The 18,481-nt window shown below is 32.2% G+C and overlaps 1 long non-coding RNA gene across 2 annotated transcripts; it reads left to right on the top strand.

The window, feature by feature from the left end:
• The first annotated feature begins 10,121 nt into the window (after window positions 1-10,121).
• Window positions 10,122-11,972, top strand: LOC148868863 (uncharacterized). Of its 2 annotated transcripts, none has more exons than XR_016107853.1 (2): window positions 10,122-10,369; window positions 10,435-11,859. It is a non-coding gene; the product is annotated as an uncharacterized LOC148868863 (long non-coding RNA). The 2 variants fall into 2 exon arrangements; XR_016107854.1 differs by having other exon boundaries at window positions 10,217-10,369; window positions 11,275-11,972.
• The last annotated feature ends 6,509 nt before the right edge of the window (window positions 11,973-18,481 follow it).

Genomic DNA, 18,481 nt, shown 5'->3' with positions numbered 1-18,481 from the left:
CTGCTTGGTGTGTCTTTTTTGTGCAACCTATCAGTTTTATAGAAATCCGGTAGTCCACGTTTTGGTCTTTTCCTATTTGGTTGGGAAAAGATCTATCCATCAAAAGTCGCAATCCCAAAAAGACGTGAGAAGCTCCAAATGGAGCTTTTCACCTTTTTTTTTCAACTCATCTTCATGTGGAAAGACATGCCTTAACCAAACGATCACCAAGCTGCTAAGATCTTAGTGCAAAAACTCACATTATCTTTTGATTGTCAAACCCCTTAATAATTGGATCTAAAGATTAAAAAACTATTTTTAACAACATATATAATGAATTTATTTTAATGTAGAATATTAAATTATTAATAAAAACTTACATATAATTACTCTCTCTCTCTCTATGTGTGTGTGTGTGAATATGTGAATGTATTTTTCCTAGAAGTGTAAATTGGATTGTACCGCCGACAACTCGACACGACGAACTACGGGCCGTGCCAAGCACAATACGATTGTATATGCCATGTTGGGCTTAGGGGTTAAGGTCCATGGCCCATTCAAGCACAACAAAATTATGTTAAAATTTTCATTGCTTTTTCAAAAAAAAAAAAGGCTTGGCCCGATTTGTGGTTTGCCTTGTCCCAAGGCTCAACCCATGGAATGACATGGGCCCGCATGGGCTTGGGCTATGGGCCATGCCAGGCCAACCCCCCAAAGTATCCTAGGGGGGGAAACACGGCCCAACTCAGCTCGCAAGCCGTCATGGCACCTATTTACACCTCTAATTTTTCCATTTCATAGTTGAAATCAAAAAAGATGTTATCAAATTTATGGTGTCAAAAATGTGCTTTTATCTAGTTATGTAATATCATGATCCATAAAAGCCATACAATTTCTTCACAACAAAAATTGCTTTGTTTTGAAAACCATGATTTTGATTATTCCCAAAACACGTATTACTTTTTCATTTGAAAGCAAACAGAGTTAAAGAACATATTTTTTGTTTTGTTTTTCTTTTATTTTCCTGATCTTGTGGTTTTGAATAGGGAAAATTCCCAATTAGTACCCTATACATTGAGCCTAATGCCACTTTTGTCCCCAAATTTTAAAACGCGACAATCCGGTACTCAAACTTTCAAAATGTATCAATTTAGTACCTATCGTTAATCAGTCGTTAAATGGTATTTGAAAAGATACAAATGCCCTTCGAGTGTCATCTAATTTTCTTTATCAACAATCCAAACGTTAACAAAAAAAAATGAACTAACCCCAATTTTTTTTAATAGAAGAGGTAAGGATTTGGAACAGATCATTTTTTTTGTCAACGTTTGGACGGTTGATAATGAAAATTAGATGACACTTGAAGGGCATTTGTGTCTTTTCAAATGTCACTTAATGGCTAGTTAACAACAGGTACTAAATTGATACATTTTGAAAGTTCAAGTGCTAAATTGTTGCATTTTAAATTTAGGGACCAAAGTGGCACTAAGCCCAAAGTATAAGGTACTAATTGGGAAATTTTCCTTTCAAAAACAAATAAAAACAAAAACATTCATGTTCTAAAACACCCCCTTAAACTAGATCCAAATGGGCTGTTACCCATATACAAACCTGCCAAATAGATGGATGTTTCAAGTGTTGTCTTCAAAGTTAATTGTTCTTGTTGCCAAAAGATCAAACAAAATAAAACCATTTGGTTTGAAAACAAATTGGTTTAGAATAAAAACACAAAAACATGTTTTTGGTTATATATGTGCTTTTTTGTTTCCAAAACTGAAACAAAAGAACGTGTTATTGAATTCTTGGTTTGAAAACACGTTAAAAAAAAAAACTAATGATTTCTATACTGCAATGTCTGAATTTTGTTTTAAAAAACATGACTTGATAGTTTATAAAACATTTTGTTTTTATCAACTTATTTTTAATTTTCAAAACAAAAAGCATAATTCAAAAACATGTTTTTATTTTTTAATGTGGCAAAACGAGAAATTAATTTAATCTTAACAACCTAAGGATAGCTCCAATATGTGATAAAATGATAAAAAGTAGACTAAGGCCCCATTTGATTTGTGGGAATAGGGGTCTGGAATCGGAATCGGAATTGACTATTTTGATTCCAAATGTTTGGTTGGATGGAATTGGAATCCCATTCCCATTTCTTGCTGGAATAGTATTCCCCCATTTGAGGGAATGGTCATTCCCTGCCCCTCCCTTGGGAATGAAATCTCATTATTGCTGATTTTAATTCACATTCTCATTTCTATATGAACTAAATAGATTATAGGAATTGACCATTCCAATTCTGATTCTAGAGGATTTTGATTCCAATTCCAACCATGAACCAAATGGACCCTAAAATGGTTTGGAGACAAGCATAGAAGACCATCAATTATGCCAATTAGAATAAATGAATTGTTATACATTAAAGGAGCCAAAAGAGTTAAAGATAGACCTAAAAAGACATGGGTAAAAGTAGTAAGACAAGATTTAAGCATTAATAATTGGGTAAATTAACTACCCTTATGTTTTATCTAATTGACTAAGTGTATCCTTACTGTTTGAAAATTGACTAATGCTACCCCTGTTATTTCTGACAATTGACTAATACTTCCCTTACCATTAATGCTAATTAAGAAAAACAAAAAAAAAAAAACTATTTCACCCTTTATTCTTAAAATTTTCAAAATAAAACAGGAAAGGAAAAAAGAAATGTTGGTTCATCAAACCCTCTTAGAGCTCTTGAAATTGGTTGACATTTTAGGAATTTTCAATTCGGTTTCTTAAATAAACTTTTGAAATAATAAAATTCTAAAAAATCTTGTTCCTTTTCGGCCTTCTATGGATCGAAGGAAAGCAAATGTTTCAGAGATAGGTAGCCAGATTTTGTAGAAAATAATTTTGTTTCCAGGGCCGCACCGCTCATGAACTACAATTTCCATTTCCAGATTTTGAGGCCTACATTGTGGGTTTTGTTTATAAGGGAGATCTGTGTGTACGCTTAGCCCCCTTGCAACAGCGGCAAACTGAGAAAGAGTTCATGATCATGGGTTGCTAAACAGGGGTTTAGCAGAAAATGGAAATCATAGTGCGGGTGTTTCAGAGATAGGATTGAAGGAAAGTGGCAAACTGGGAAGGAGGTCTTCTATGGATTGAAGGAAAGTAGTGTTTCAGAGATAGGTAGCCAGATTTTGCAGAAAATATTTCTGTTTCCAGTGCTGCACAGCTCGTGCACTACAATTTTCATTTCCTAATTTCCAGATCTCGAGGCCTACATTGCGGGTTTTGTTTATAAGGGAGATCCATGTGTACGCTTAGCCCCCTTTCTGCAGCAGGAAACTGATAAAGAGTTCATGATCGTGGGTGGCTGAACAGGGGTTTAGCAGAAAATGGAACTTGTAGTGCAGGTGTTTCAGAGATAGGATTGAAGGAAAGCGTCAAATTGAGAAGGAGGCCTTCTATGAATTGAAGGAAAGCGGGTGTTTCAGAGTGGCCAGATTTTGCAGAAAATAGTTATGTTTCCAAGGCTGCACCACTCGTGCACTACAATTTCCATTTCCAGATCTTGAGGCCTACGAGTTTTGTTTATAAGGGAGATGTTTCTAAGCTCTCCAGGAACTTATAGATTGCAGAAAATAGTTCTGTTTCTAAGTTCTCTACGGCTAATTTTTATAGCTCCATGGGAATCAGAACGAGGGAGGGGTAATATTGGGTTTTAAAAGAATTTTAAACACTATGTGGATACGGATTTTGATGGAATAATAATGGATGCTAACAGTAAGGAAAGTATTAATCAATTGGCAAAAACAATAAGGATAGTCTTACTCAATTTTCAAACAATAAGGGTACACTTAGTAAATTAGCTAAACCATAAGGATAATTTAAGATATTTACCCAAATATGATTTTAAATAGAATAGATTGACAAAATTGAATTTATATAGACAGCCCATATAATTGGGATAAGACATGAATGATAATGATGTGTGGCCATTTAGAAAGCAAATTAATGAAACACTCCCTTAGTTTTAATTAAAGGTTTTCTTTTCTTCCATATTTTGGTAAAGAATATATATATATATATATTGAATGGATTACACGGACAAGTGAATGAACTGCAATCTCGTCTCCATGGCTAAACAGTCGCCCCAAATTTTTATCATTGACTTCCTGTCTCTTATCTTTTGATCCTAAATTTATCAAATCTGTTTGCCAATATCAAGAATACAAAACCTCACACTTGGAATCAACTTTATGCTTATGAATTCAACCTAAACCCATAACTGCTAAACCATTGCAAATATTGACATTCTTTTTCTGTTCGCATTTGATGCCTACTCTCCTCCAATCTTTTCTTTTTTTAATTTTACGCCACTCGTACACTTGATTGTACCAACCATCAAACTTTGCACTTTTTTCTTTTTCTTTTTCTTTTTCCATTGGTTCATTTGGGCGATGTTTCGCATCGATGCCATTGCTCTAAAAAAGGTACACATCAGCACTACATTGAAAAAATCGGTGTTCCAGGAAACAATGACATATTTAAAACCGTTTTTTCATAAAAAACATTGATCCAAACCATACATTGGAAATCAATAAGGCGTGGCCTGGGGAAACACTGAATTTGACATTTTCTCAATTTGGAACTCGTTGTTGCCAATGGCAACAGATGTGACAGTAACGTGGCATCCAACGTGTATTATATTTAAATTGATATGGTGCATCACAATGCACCATTTTTTATGTCATTTTTATGGCATTCTATTCTAGGTTTTTTATTAGTTTTTGTCTGTGAGTGTGTGTATATTCTGTTTTTTCCCATGCAATTTCATTCAATTTTCTGATTTTCATAATTTGTTCTATTTTTTTCTATTTGTCTGGATTTTTTTTATATTAATGTATGAATTTTTCTGTTTTTTTCATGTAATTTTCAGATTTTTTGCCACTTTCCTCATGCTTTACTTAAGGCTGTGTTTGGTTTAAAGGAAAAAGTAGGGAAACCTTTACAAAACTTGTATAGGTTTCCCTACCTTTCCCTACCTTTACCCTCAAACCAAACATAGCCTAATTTCTTTTTTTTTTATATAGTCTATTCAACAATTGGGACCATATGATGAAATAGGTATTTTTTTCCACCTTTGGATATAAGCACATGGGTACCAATGCTGAAAACATATATGGAGAACTAACAGAAGGTGTTGTTGCTGCCCCAGGAAACGTCCTACTTGGCAGCAACATTTTCAAACAAAAAAAAAATTGTTTTCTCATAAAATTGTGCTTCTAATTCACATTATTCTCTAAGAAAATGATACTGTATATGTAGCATCGATGCCAAATACATACTTGAAGTATAAACTTTGCCCTCATTTACCACCACTTGTCAGCATTTTTTATCTCGTTGTCACTGTTGTATTCAGTAAATCTGTGCCAATGTTCCCTCTTGGCCCCCCCTCCCCTTCCCTCTCCCCTAAGAATATGGATTTCTTCCTCGCAAAATTGGTCTTTACACTCACCTCAGAACCTATTCAAGGGAACATCTTCCCATGAATTAAAACATACAATAACAACTTTACAGTGATGTCTCAATGCACAGTTGCAAATGTTGTGAGGTATGAGGAGGAAATCCAAATTCTTTCCCTAAGGTAGGGTTACTAATGGAATAAATCCAAACTCCTTCCATAATGTAGGGCCTTGGTATGCATTATGTGTCCCAATTATAATTGGGTTTGGATTGGTTTTGGGTATTTCTGGCCACATTGACCGGTATTGATTATATCTTTACAATAGAATACTGATATTTGTTTTGGATTCACACTCAAGCCATAATATTTAATTAAATAAAAAAAATTATAGCATTATATTATATCATGTAAACATTTGAAATAGGTAATTGTCCAAATCTATACTACTTTAAAAAGCACAAATGGCCTCAAGAATATTTCAGTAATTTTCTAAGGACAAAAGTTACCCATCTATATTTAAATTTATTGATAAAAAAAGGGCAAATAGGTAATTGGTTATTGATATTAAATGAGTTGAAAAGAGGTAATTTAAAGATATTCAATTCATTCAATTCTTTCTCATTAAATCCAACATTTAAGTTATTAACTTGCATTCATATTCATTGAATCGTATATTTAAGTTATTTTTGTTTATTCTCACCATTAAGTTCTATTAATTAAATCCATACTTAATAAATTAATAACTTCAATAACATAAAAGCTTTTGCTTTTAAAATCTACCTAGCAAAAATAGTGTTTTCAACTAGGTGGTGGTAAGAAATTAAATCATTTTGAGTCAAATGGGTTAACCATGTTCCCACGACTAAATAATAAAATTAAAAATAGATAAAATGAAAAAAATAGAAATTCAAAAAAATTGAGGACATTTTTAACATACATATTAAACAATAATAAGTATGATAAATAAGAAATGCTTTTATTAATGATGGAAATATAATGTAAAATTTAAAACCAATTGGAAATAAAAATATTTTTCTATTATCTCTCATTAAGTCCTATATTTAAGATATATTTTTCTCATCATTAAATTCTTGTAATTAAATCCACATTATTAAATTTAATAGTGTAAAAATAAATATTTTGAAAAGTACTTGAAAATAAAACCATTTTCTTCACTCCCGGTGGTAGGCAAGCAATTTAACCATTTGGGGTCAAATGGATTAATAAATAATGTCATAATTAAATAATAAAAAATTAAAATAAATAACTATGAAATGTAAAAAGTATTTTTTATTAATGATAAAAATGGAATGCCAAATTCTAAATCTACCTAGAAATTAAATGATATCATAGTCAAATAATAAAATTTTCAATAATAGAAAATACATAGAATCGTAAAAATAAACAAAAAAAAAAGATAGAGAAAATTTTAGGCACATATATAATGTTATATATTTATAAAAAAATAAAATATTGGATACATCTCTAATATTGTGCATTCATTATATTAAACAAAAATAAGTTTTATACAATAAATAATTTTATCAATGATGGAAATGTAATACAAAATTTAATGTCAACCTAGAAATCAAATAGTTTTTATTTTTAGATGGTGAGTTAGTGGTTTGAGTCAAATGATACCATAGACAAACAAAAATTAAGTGTGAAAAGTAAAAAATATTTTATATAATGTAAATGAAATATATAATTTAAAGGGAAAATTATAGTCAAAGTTGGTCGTACACCTAAAATTAGGTTGCAAGTCGGTCTAGAAACCAACAAAATTCTCACAACTAGCTCAGTATTTCAAATTATAAAAAACTCTGTCATGTCATCGGAGGCTTATGTGGTTGTTGCCAACATGGGACTTTTAGTCCATGTTGGACATAAACAAAAAACCTATACCGAAAATAGGTTTTCAGTTTCTCTCCCACTCCCTTTGTCTCTCAATCTCCCTCCCTTCTCTCTCACTCTCATAGTCATCTCCCACTTCCTCTATCTCTCCCACTCTTAGCTTCGGTCTGTAGCCAAATCAAAACCTCTCTCTCTCTCTCTCTCTTTCCCTATTATTGTTCTCCCTCAATCTTTCTCATTCTTCTCCCTCTTGGTCAATATTTTATTCTCCCTCAATTTCTATCGTTCTCCAGTTGGTGTAAATTTCATAGCCAAGAGTTTCTTGTAAATTTTTATCAAATTGGTGTAATAATTTTTGAACCATACCAAGTTGGTCTCATGTTATTTTGTACGATCTCATTAATACCATATAAGTATGTAAGAAAATAAAACAAAAGAGAGAGGGAGCGGGAGAGAAACTAAAGGAGAATGATAGAAATTAAGGGAGAAGGAGAGATCGACTGAGAAAGAGAAAGAGATAGATTGAAGGAGAACTATAGGTAGAGAGAGAATGAGAGAAATTGATATAGATAACATAAATACAGAAACCAAAAACCATTTTTATTTATTTTCAAATCACATAGTAATTGAGCAAATCAAGATAAATGTGAGTGAGATGGTGAGAGGGAGAGAATAAAAACCCTTTTTTTTATTTTCCAATCACTCAACATTAAAGGGCAATTTTAGTATAAGTTTTTTGTTGCATCCAACATGGATTAAGAGTCTAATTTGAAATGTAAAGTCGGTTGCCAGAGTTATGTTGATTTATGGATCAACTTGTAGCCTAATTTTAAATGTACAATCGACTCTGATTATAATTTTATCTAATTTAAAACTAATTCAAAAGCAATGCTATTTTCTTATCTAAATGGTGAGTCAATTATCCAACTTTTCTAAAAACCCATGATGTCATAATTGAATTACAAATATTTAAGTTTATTTTTAATCATATTGTTACTTTTGTTCATTTTCTATTTCTATTTTAACTATGATGTATCTAAAATTCAAGTAATTAATATGAAGAAAATTTTCTCACATGCAATGCATGCGCTTAATTACTAGTGTTTTAATATTTATATTCAACTATAGAGGTAAGGCATCTATAAAATCATACCACAACAATCTTTTAAAATCTAAATGTGTTTTGCATGCTACAAAGATACCCAAGTATAATACATGCATCTCTCATAGTATCAATGATCAAAGTATCGGTATCGGATATTCTATTGGATAAGTTGGATACGGATACGCATTGGAAATGCATGGGTATGAACAAAAAATATATAAAAACGCTTGGATACGCTAGTGAAATGCATACAAATCACATAAATACATTAATAATACTAAACCAAAAGCTGAATTATCTATGAATAAGATATAAAGACATGAGAAATGCAGACTTTAATAGGTTATCATTCTTTCAATTTTATAATTATAAATTTCAATTTTTATTATTTTTTGGGAATATTTATTAATTTAGTATTTTATTTAAATAAAAAATAATTTTAAATAGTAAATATGTTTTCACTTTTAACATATAATGTTTTTATTTTACACATAATTGTAAAATGAAACAAATAAATCATTTAAGGTAGATAAAATAAATTATATTTAATTTTCAGTTTTTTATTAAATCTTTTAGGAAAATTAAATCTTAAATTATTCTTTTTAGTTTTTTATAATTATAGTTTTATATTTTTCATTAATTTTGTTGGGAAATTTTATTTATTTAGTATTTTTATATAATAACTATAATTTCATTTTAAACATATAATTATGTGTAAAATAAAATATATAAATCATATAAGGTAGATGAAATATATTATTTTTATAATTATTAGTTTTTATTAATTTTTTTGAAAAAATAAATCTTAAATTATTTATTTCAGTTTTCATAATACTATTTTTTAACTTGTATTAAAGATGAATAATAATCCAAAAGTACCCAATGTACAATTTTGTCGAATTAGACACGGATACGCTTCCGTGTCAGTGTGTATCGGACCATATCCACCGATACAATGCGATATGACTTGATATAGAGGCATATCGTATTGATATACACAACTCATGGGATACGTATCCAGTCATAGTGTATCCTATATCCATAGTCATGGATACAGATATGATATGCCTCATATTGGGAGTAATGTATCGGTCGGTACCTTAATCCTTGGGTATACTCATAAGGTCATCATGTATTATCATGTGCAAATGTATTTATTCAACAAATGATTAGTGGGTTTATTGCCAAATAACATATTAATCTCAAGCATGGTTTTAAAAAAATGACTCGAAAATGGAACCATTCTAGCCACTGGTTTTATAGTTGACAGTTCGTTGTTCGGTTTAAACAGGCGGCCTGTTCTGACAAAAATTTTAAAAATAAAAAATAAGAATGGTCAAAAACCATTGAACGGGTCGACGATTTGACTACTTGGGTTAATAGATCGTTGACTAATTCAACAATTTTTTGTCAATGACTATGTTTGAGGTAAAACGGAACTGGCTGCTTGGACGGTTCCCAGGCCAAATGGTCTGACCATCTAAGTCAACCGCGGTTCAAAAACCATATTCTCAAGTCTTGACCAGCTTCCACTTCTTTGCTTGAGATGGGATTAAAATCTGTGATATTGTTGATTCTCTGTGGTAAGGCCAATGGTCCTCATGTATACTCTGCTATGTCTACTATACCTGAAAACATGTTTGTGCCATTTTGAGGGTTTTGGTAAGGCGAGTAGTTATTTGACTCACTTCAAATCACATGAACCCGATTCTATCTGAGTTCATCCGGGCACGTTGCGTCTAGGCCCTTCACTCCAAATCGTGTGAGGGGCTGAAGCGTGCGAGAAGCCTTCAGCCCCATTAGTCACCACTACCGTTAGTCTGGGTTAAGCAAAATGCGAGTTTTGATCCTCTCCTCTCCTCTCCTCTCCTATGACGAACTTCATGCTCTCTCTCCCCATCCGCCTGGCAATGATTGCACAATCATCCCCGCCGGTGACAAACAATCATCACCGGCGGCGGGATCAACCTCAGGTATTGTATTTTTTGCATCTCTTATTCTTCCAATGAAAACTAACCCTAATGGTTTTGGATGGCAGCCATCCACTCGACGGCGACTGCACAGCCATCACCGTCAGCAACAAACAACCAAAAATATACGCTGGTTTAGAAGGCTTCAGATCGTCTTATACGCTGCAGAAAAGATTTTGTGATTTTGGAACTTGAGTTCTTTTTTGCTAATCGTGCTACTTCCCAAATGCTTGGTTCTTGACGGAGTTTCAATTCATCTAGGCTCACCAGAAGTACTATTTGGATAATACTAAAGTTTGAGAATTTTAGTAAAACTGCCGATTGCCGTATTTTCTTTTTATTGCTTCGAAGGTTCAAAATGGTTTGATAATGTAATGATCTGCGAGCATTAATAATCTACCTAGGATAACCGAGACATCTTAATTCCTTCGAGAAAAAGAATCAAGAGATGAGTTATAGTCAGTTGACGGCTCCAAGTTTGTGTCGTCGCTTGTGTTAGTTCTTCGGATTTTGAGATTAGGACCTTTTGCTTCTTCGGAATCTCATAGAAATGGAAAACTAATTCTGCACTTTACTCTATCTCGCTTTATGATTTCATGGAAAACTTGCATAGTATCAATCCAACGCTTTCGTGCTCATATGATGTTGTCGAAGTCGAAAATGTCGCTCTGCCGTTGAAGCTTCGCCATCAGCTAGATAATCTACTTCAATTCGAACCAGGCAAGGCGGAGATTTGTGGATCGGAGATGTCCGATCTGACTAAAGCTCATATAGCTAATCGTCCTTATTATCCTAACTTAGTGTTTGCTTACATAGAATGTCGAAAAGTAACCGGTCCTCTCATGAACTCGTTTGATCTCCATTTGAATTTCTCGACGAGATTTTAAGTACTTGTCCTATTTTGACAGGTCGGAGCACCACCAAAATTGGCTTCGCTTCTTGAAGAATTTGGTCGCGAAAGTTATCCGAGTGGTGACTGTAGTACTGAGATCGGAATGGATCCCGAACTCGATGAGTTCATGGTAACCGTGGCGGAAGAAAAACTCACGTTTGAGTTTCGGTCGCCACCAAAATTGGCTTCGCTTCTTGTGCAATAACCGCCGGACGGATGGGGAGAGAGAGCGTGAGGTTTGTCTGCGAGAGGAGAGGAGCAAAATTCACATTTGAGTTCAGCTTCAGTCTAGGCGGTGATGGTTGTGCAATCGCCGCCGGGTGGATGGGGAGAGAGAGCGTGAGATTCGTTACAGGAGAGGAGAGGAGAGGAGAGAAGCAAGTTTTGCTTAACCCAGACTAAACGGTAGTGGTAATTAACGGGGCTAAAGGATTCTCACACGATTCAGAGATATGTGGTGCTTCCTCTGAATGCACAAACGTTGCCTGGACACAACGAGCCTGAACTGAAGCCGAATTCATTTCTATCTGTGTTTTCAAATGAAATTTTGGTTTTAATGGCTAATTTGGATGCCGCTTGAAATATAACCATTTCATTTTTTTTAATCTTTTGTGAGTATTTTTTTTTTCTTTTCTGAAGGGGCCACATCCATAATTATAATGAAACGGTATATGTTTTAAAGATAAATTTAACCCTATTTATTAAATCCCATCATTACATGGTGTCTTTCATCTTTTCATAGTGGATCTCAGGATATGATTGATTTGTGAATAAATGTAACATACTAAATCAATTCCCCGCATTTCTTTTCATAAATTTTCAACTTTTTTCGGCAGGCAAAAGAAAATTATCATTATAAAACAGCATGGGTTGTTTCAAGGCAAACATGTGCTCCACAAAATAAAAATAATAAAAAAAGAAAAAGAGAAAAGAAAAGGCTTTCATTAATTAATTTTATAAAACTTGAAATTAATTTGATTCCACTATTCTTATTGAGTTCTTACCGAGGGGCGAGAAATGGTATCTATTGATGATGACATATTGACATTGTCCTCTAAAATGTAAATATAGCTCCTTTAAGGGAAAATGTAAAAGGATTAGTAGAAGTAAGATCATTTCATATATGGAGTCCAAACTCCAAACTCGAAAGTCAGAGTAAAGTTACAAAATGATATCGGAAGAGCTTTTACCAGTCAACCCTCAACGGAATTTTGAAAAATACTATCTGATTGTATATCACTTTTATGATACTAGTTTTTTAAGCTAATTGATTGGTCACAAATTTTTCTGATATTGATGATGACATATTGACATTGTCCTCTAAAATGTAAATATAGCTCCTTTAAGGGAAAATGTAAAAGGATTAGTAGAAGTAAGATCATTTCATATATGGAGTCCAAACTCCAAACTCGAAAGTCAGAGTAAAGTTACAAAATGATATCGGAAGAGCTTTTACCAGTCAACCCTCAACGGAATTTTGAAAAATACTATCTGATTGTATATCACTTTTATGATACTAGTTTTTTAAGCTAATTGATTGGTCACAAATTTTTCTGATTTGATGATGTCTTTTCAGTTTCATAGTTAATGATTTTATGTTGCCAAAGGCAGTGTAGATCCATGTATGTCGAGGCTTAAAATCCATTTCTAAACATTCAGTCGAAAAAAAAAATACTGTATTTACATTTAGTTTATGTTTGATTTGATAGAAAATAAGAAATAAGCAGAAAGTAATGAAAGTTCTTAAATAAATTTTGTAAAATTTATTACGAACTTTTCCTCAATTTTTTGCCCCTCTTTTTATTTGCTATCAAAATCAAACACAACCTTAATCTAATGCCGTAGTTATTTTGTTTTGAAAATAAAATCATACACATCGGTGAACACCTCATCAATCTCTTTGCTGGATTATCAGAGCCAATTTATCATTGGTGAAAATTTTTGTTGTTTATACTTTTATCTTCATTTTTGGGTTTGTGTTTATCATGTAAACATATGAATAGATTGAAATTGAGCCTTGAGATACAGAGAATGGATTTGCTGAACTTGATAACTGTGTTATGGCTGGTGTGGGGCATTATGATTGATCCAAAGTCCGAAACACAACAAGCTATCAAGCTCGGCCAATCTGCTCACTGAGATATAAACATATAAAATTGGCATCCCTCTTTGTAGAGGCGCTGATTCAAACCCGCAAAAGGGCAGGCTGTCTATGTTGTAAATGCCAATGAACATGTGGATGCATCCCTACTAATACTAAGGTTGTGTTTGATAAATTTGAAATCTGATAAGTTAAAAAGATATTAAAAGGGTCTGAAATTTGAAAAGCGATATAGTTGTTTTTTGATTTTTTAGAGGCTCTGAATAAAGAATGTTGTTTGTGTTTGATCAAACCTTCAGCATCTAAAATTCACTAATTTTATTATTTCACCCCTAAATTAAACTATTTGGTTGCAGTGGCAAGGAAGAAGAAGAAGAAAAAAAAAAGGGGGAGAGGGAGAGAGAGAAAGAAGGCTGGAACTCATTGCCACTAGTTCGTCAGAGGAGTTGCAGCAGCGAGAGGAGAAAAAGAATAAAGGAGAGAGGCGAGATTTCAAGGGTATTTTGGAATTTCAGCCGGGTCTGGAAGGCATATGAGCACATTCAGCGCTGGCCCATGTCTTATTATTTCAGATCAGAAAATGATTTTCAAACCCAAAATTATATACACTTCCAAACATCTCTGACATCTAAAGAGCAGCATTTTCAGACTTTAGAGATCTGAAAAGTATTATCAAATGCCACCCAATTCATTAACTCTTCAAACTGGGTCTTACATATAACATCTCACCCCTATCGGCCTAATGTGACATTGCATGTACCCAAAAAGAATGAGGAGAAATAGAGAAGAGAGAAGAGAGGAGAAGAGAAGAGATGCATACAAAAAAAAAGCAAAGAGATATTTAATAGTGGATATAACTTTAAATAGAATGGATTGATGAAACAGGATTTATGTAGCCAATAACCCCAAATAGTTGAGATAAGGCATGGATGATGATGAGGAAGAAGGATGGAGGAAGGGATAGAGATATTTCTTTTTTTTTTTTTTGGCATAGAAATATATAACAAGAAAGCACACTCTTGATGCATATGCAAAATTTTGGGAGGGTTTAAAGGTCAAGGAGATCCGGTGTTATTTGAGTGAGAAAAGGTTCTTAATGAAAAATTCTACCCATGGTAGTTAGAGATAACATGTAGAAAATAGGTTGTGGCAATGTTTTAAAAATTGACCCAGAACTTGAACCATTATGGCCACTGGTTTTCAATCAATGGTTCAACCGTCTAGTTCAAATGGATGGTCCATTCTGATGAAAAATTAAAAAATAAATAAAATAAAAATGACCAAAAAATGTTAAACGGATTAATGGTTCAACCACTCGAATCAACGGGTCATTGACCAATTCATCATTTTTTTTGCCCAGGGACTAGGTTTGGGGTAAAACGGAATCAACTGCCTGAATGGTGGTTTGAAAACATTGTGTTATGGTGCATACCAAGCTTATATCTACTATAACCACCAATGAAATATGGACACATCAGCAATAGAAATTAAAAAGCAATTCATATCAAGGTTTTTAAAACCGGACTAAACATGAAATTGTTTTGGGGACTGGTTTCTGAGTCGAATGGTTTGGTCGTCTGATTCGAATGGATGGCCGTTCTGATTTAAAAACTGTTGTCTGGTGCAACGGATCAACAGTTCAACCACTCCGGGTCAGTGAACAACTGACCAAAATAACGATTTTTGTCCCATGAACATTTTTAGGGTCAATGATCAAAGTATCGGTGTCGGGTATCGTATCGGACAACTTGGATACGGATACAAATACGCTTAGGAAACACATGGATACAGACGAAAAATATATAAACGTTTGGATATGCTAGGGAAATGCACACAAATTTCATAAATATATTAAAAATATGAAGTTTAATGTCAAAATAATTATAAATAATATATAAATACAGATGAGCTTTATATTTCAATGGTATATATGAAGAAATATATTACAACTAATATAGCGAGATGCATAGGTATCATGCAATTTTAATGATAGTGCATCAATAAAGAATCTAAGACATATTATATGGATTCTTCGAAATTAATACATGCACAAAGCCATTATTATTTTATTTTCTATTAAAGTAGAGGCACAAAACATATGCAAATATTCTATTTGAATTATTATGTCAATATTTCTATTTTACTATTTTTATTTTTTAACATTAACAAAAAATCAACAAAAAAATCAATTCTCAAATGAATATGTTATTATAAAAAAGTAATATGTTATTTTCATTTTCTTTAAATAAATATGTTATTATAAAATGTAAAGTAAAGTATTAATTAATAATTTATAAAAAATATATAATCTTAAATTAAAATATATAAAATCTATTAAAAATTTGAAGATATATGTCACATGAAAATTCCTAAATTTTAGTTACTAAAATAATCATTCCATTATTAATATTTTTAATTTATAAAATTTCTAAAATACCAAATTATTTTATTTTTTAATAAATGTGGATTAGTGGAATTGACCAATTCAATTTATGTTATATTCTCAAATATTTTGTAAATAATATATTTTTTTAAATAGTAAACATTATTATTTAATGCGAATTAAAATGTTATTTAATAATTTATAAAGATTGAATATACATATAATGTGCAAATTTATAAAATTTAAGTAATAAAATAATTATTCTAGTAATAATAATTTCATTGTATAAATTTATTGAAATTAAAAATCAAATTTTGGTATATATATATATATATATATATATATATATATATATATATATATTTGATAAATTATTTATTCCATTGTTCATAAAATACTAATTTTAAAAATTATTCTTTTTAATTTATAGTTGGAGTTTTTGAATATTAGTATATATTATTTATTTGGGTTGTATGTAGACTACTAGACTTTAATATTTGATAAAGGTTAATATATTTCTTTTATTATTAAAAAGTTGTAAGTGGCTTGGTGGTTGAAGAGGCATATGCTCTTGGTAGTTGGATGAAGGCATGGATGCACGGTTTATTGTTGTATGTTGGATCGTATCCTGTGTTGGTGAGGTCCAATACCGATATGATACACCCTGTATCATGTCATATTGATATTTTAATCATTGTTTAGGGTGAAATGGAACTGATTGATAACTGGAAACCGCCCATCTGATCTAGTCTGATTTTTAAAACCATGGTTCATATCTAGTCCTATAAACGAATCGAATTCGAATCAAAGCAATTATTAAATAATATTTTAATTTAATCCAACCCAATCCAATCCAATATAAAATTGTTAACGGACGAACCAAATCCAATCCAATCTAATAAATATTTTATTTTGGACCGGATTGGCCCAATCTAATATGCCTTATTGATCCGTCCAATCCGTCCAAATAAATTTTGAACTGGACGGGGTCCAATCCAAAGCCGGTCCATCAGCGTGTGTCATAAAATTGATGTTTCTTCATTTGCTGTACATCTGAAGAAAAAACATCAAATGACTTTGGCTCCTAGCCGGCGTCCTATGTGGTAGTGTAGAGCTATATTCTGGTGAATTTTATACTAGCAAATGATATCCAATGTCCGTTAACTGTAGCTCGATAACAAAGGTTCTTTCATTCGTTCTATTCTTCCAAAACCATTATATGTGCATTGAGATGTTACTGTATGTGTAATAATGAGCCAATTATTAAACATTTGTTTTGACCATTGGATGAGAGGTGGGTACAGTTTATAATGGAACCACATAAATTGATATTATTAAGAAAGTTCCCACAAGAACTAGTTTTTAACTTAGGACCGGGTTACCCCTAATCAAGCCCAAAAATGTTAGGTTGGTTTGGATTAGAAGTAGGGTTAATAAGTATGGCATATTTATATGTATAAACATTCTATAACATCTATTCATGAGAGTAATATTTTTTTAAAGTATTTGTGTACCTATATATATTTATATATATAAACATATGTATGTATGTACCTATTCATCTATTTATACATGTGTATATTTGTGTATCAAAAACAATTTTAAATTTAAAAAATATATTTTTTTAAAGAATGATGAACATGCCCTATGGTAAAACTTAATTGTCGTAAACCATTGAATTTAGGAAACAATAACATTTGGCAAAGGAAATAGAAAAAGTTGGACCAGCCTAACTATGGCCCAACAGATCCAGTCCAATGTAAATCCATTTATAAATGGATCAGACCCAATTCAGTCTAAATTTAATATAAATCAAATTTAATCCAATCCATTAAAATGTAAATGGACTGGATTGAATCCAACACAATCCAAATCGAATGAAATATTAAAATTCTTTATATAATCCAACAACCATGCTAGTAGAAGCTTAAATTAAAAATACAAAAATAAAGAAAACTGAAACATTAAAATCAAAGTTTTTAAAACCGGATCAGACAGGGGACCGTTGTGGGGTCCGATTATCAGGTTGAACAGTCCAACTATCCAGTCTGAACGGACGACCCACTCTAACAAAAAAAATTAAAAATAAAAATAACCCAAAAAATGGCCAAAAACCATTGACAGGTCGAACGGTTTGATCGCTCGGGTTAGTGGTTTGCTAACCAAATCAATAGTATTTGGCCAAATAGCGGTTTTGAGGTAAAACGGAACTAGTAAAATGACCGGTTTCCGATTTGTCCAGTCTGGTCCAGTTTCGAAAACATTGATTAAAATCAAAACTTCTTCACAAAATGTATTTTTTTTTATTTTGTTCGGTTTATAGATTAATCTCCTTCACGATAGACTATTAATCTTCTTAAGGGATGTTTGGAACCATGGCCATTTAAAAAAAAAAAACCGGTGCCACGTCGGATCACATAGGCGTTTCAACAAACGCCCATATATTTCATTGTTTGGTTCAGACGTTTATTGAAAAATCGGGCTTGCCTCGTAAATCGGAACCCCACCGATGCATGAAACATCAAATTTGGTGTTTTATGCATTGGTGAACCATTTCCCCCAACGGTTGATTGATTGGCGATTACGTGTATCCTATGTGGTGCTTACCTGTCAGCACATACATGAAAAACGGTAATGAAAATCACCTTACCAAACAACACAGTATTGCTCACTGCCTACGTGGTAGAAACACTTCCAAACAAAATTAAAGTTTTTTTTTTTTTGAAAAACAGGTATTGG

Source organism: Nelumbo lutea, chromosome 2 (genome assembly GCF_056320005.1).
Source record: "Nelumbo lutea isolate HS-2025 chromosome 2, American lotus-T2T, whole genome shotgun sequence".
NCBI lineage: Eukaryota > Viridiplantae > Streptophyta > Magnoliopsida > Proteales > Nelumbonaceae > Nelumbo > Nelumbo lutea.
Note: the sequence above shows the minus strand (reverse complement) of the source record. Positions and strands in the feature narration are given on the sequence as shown.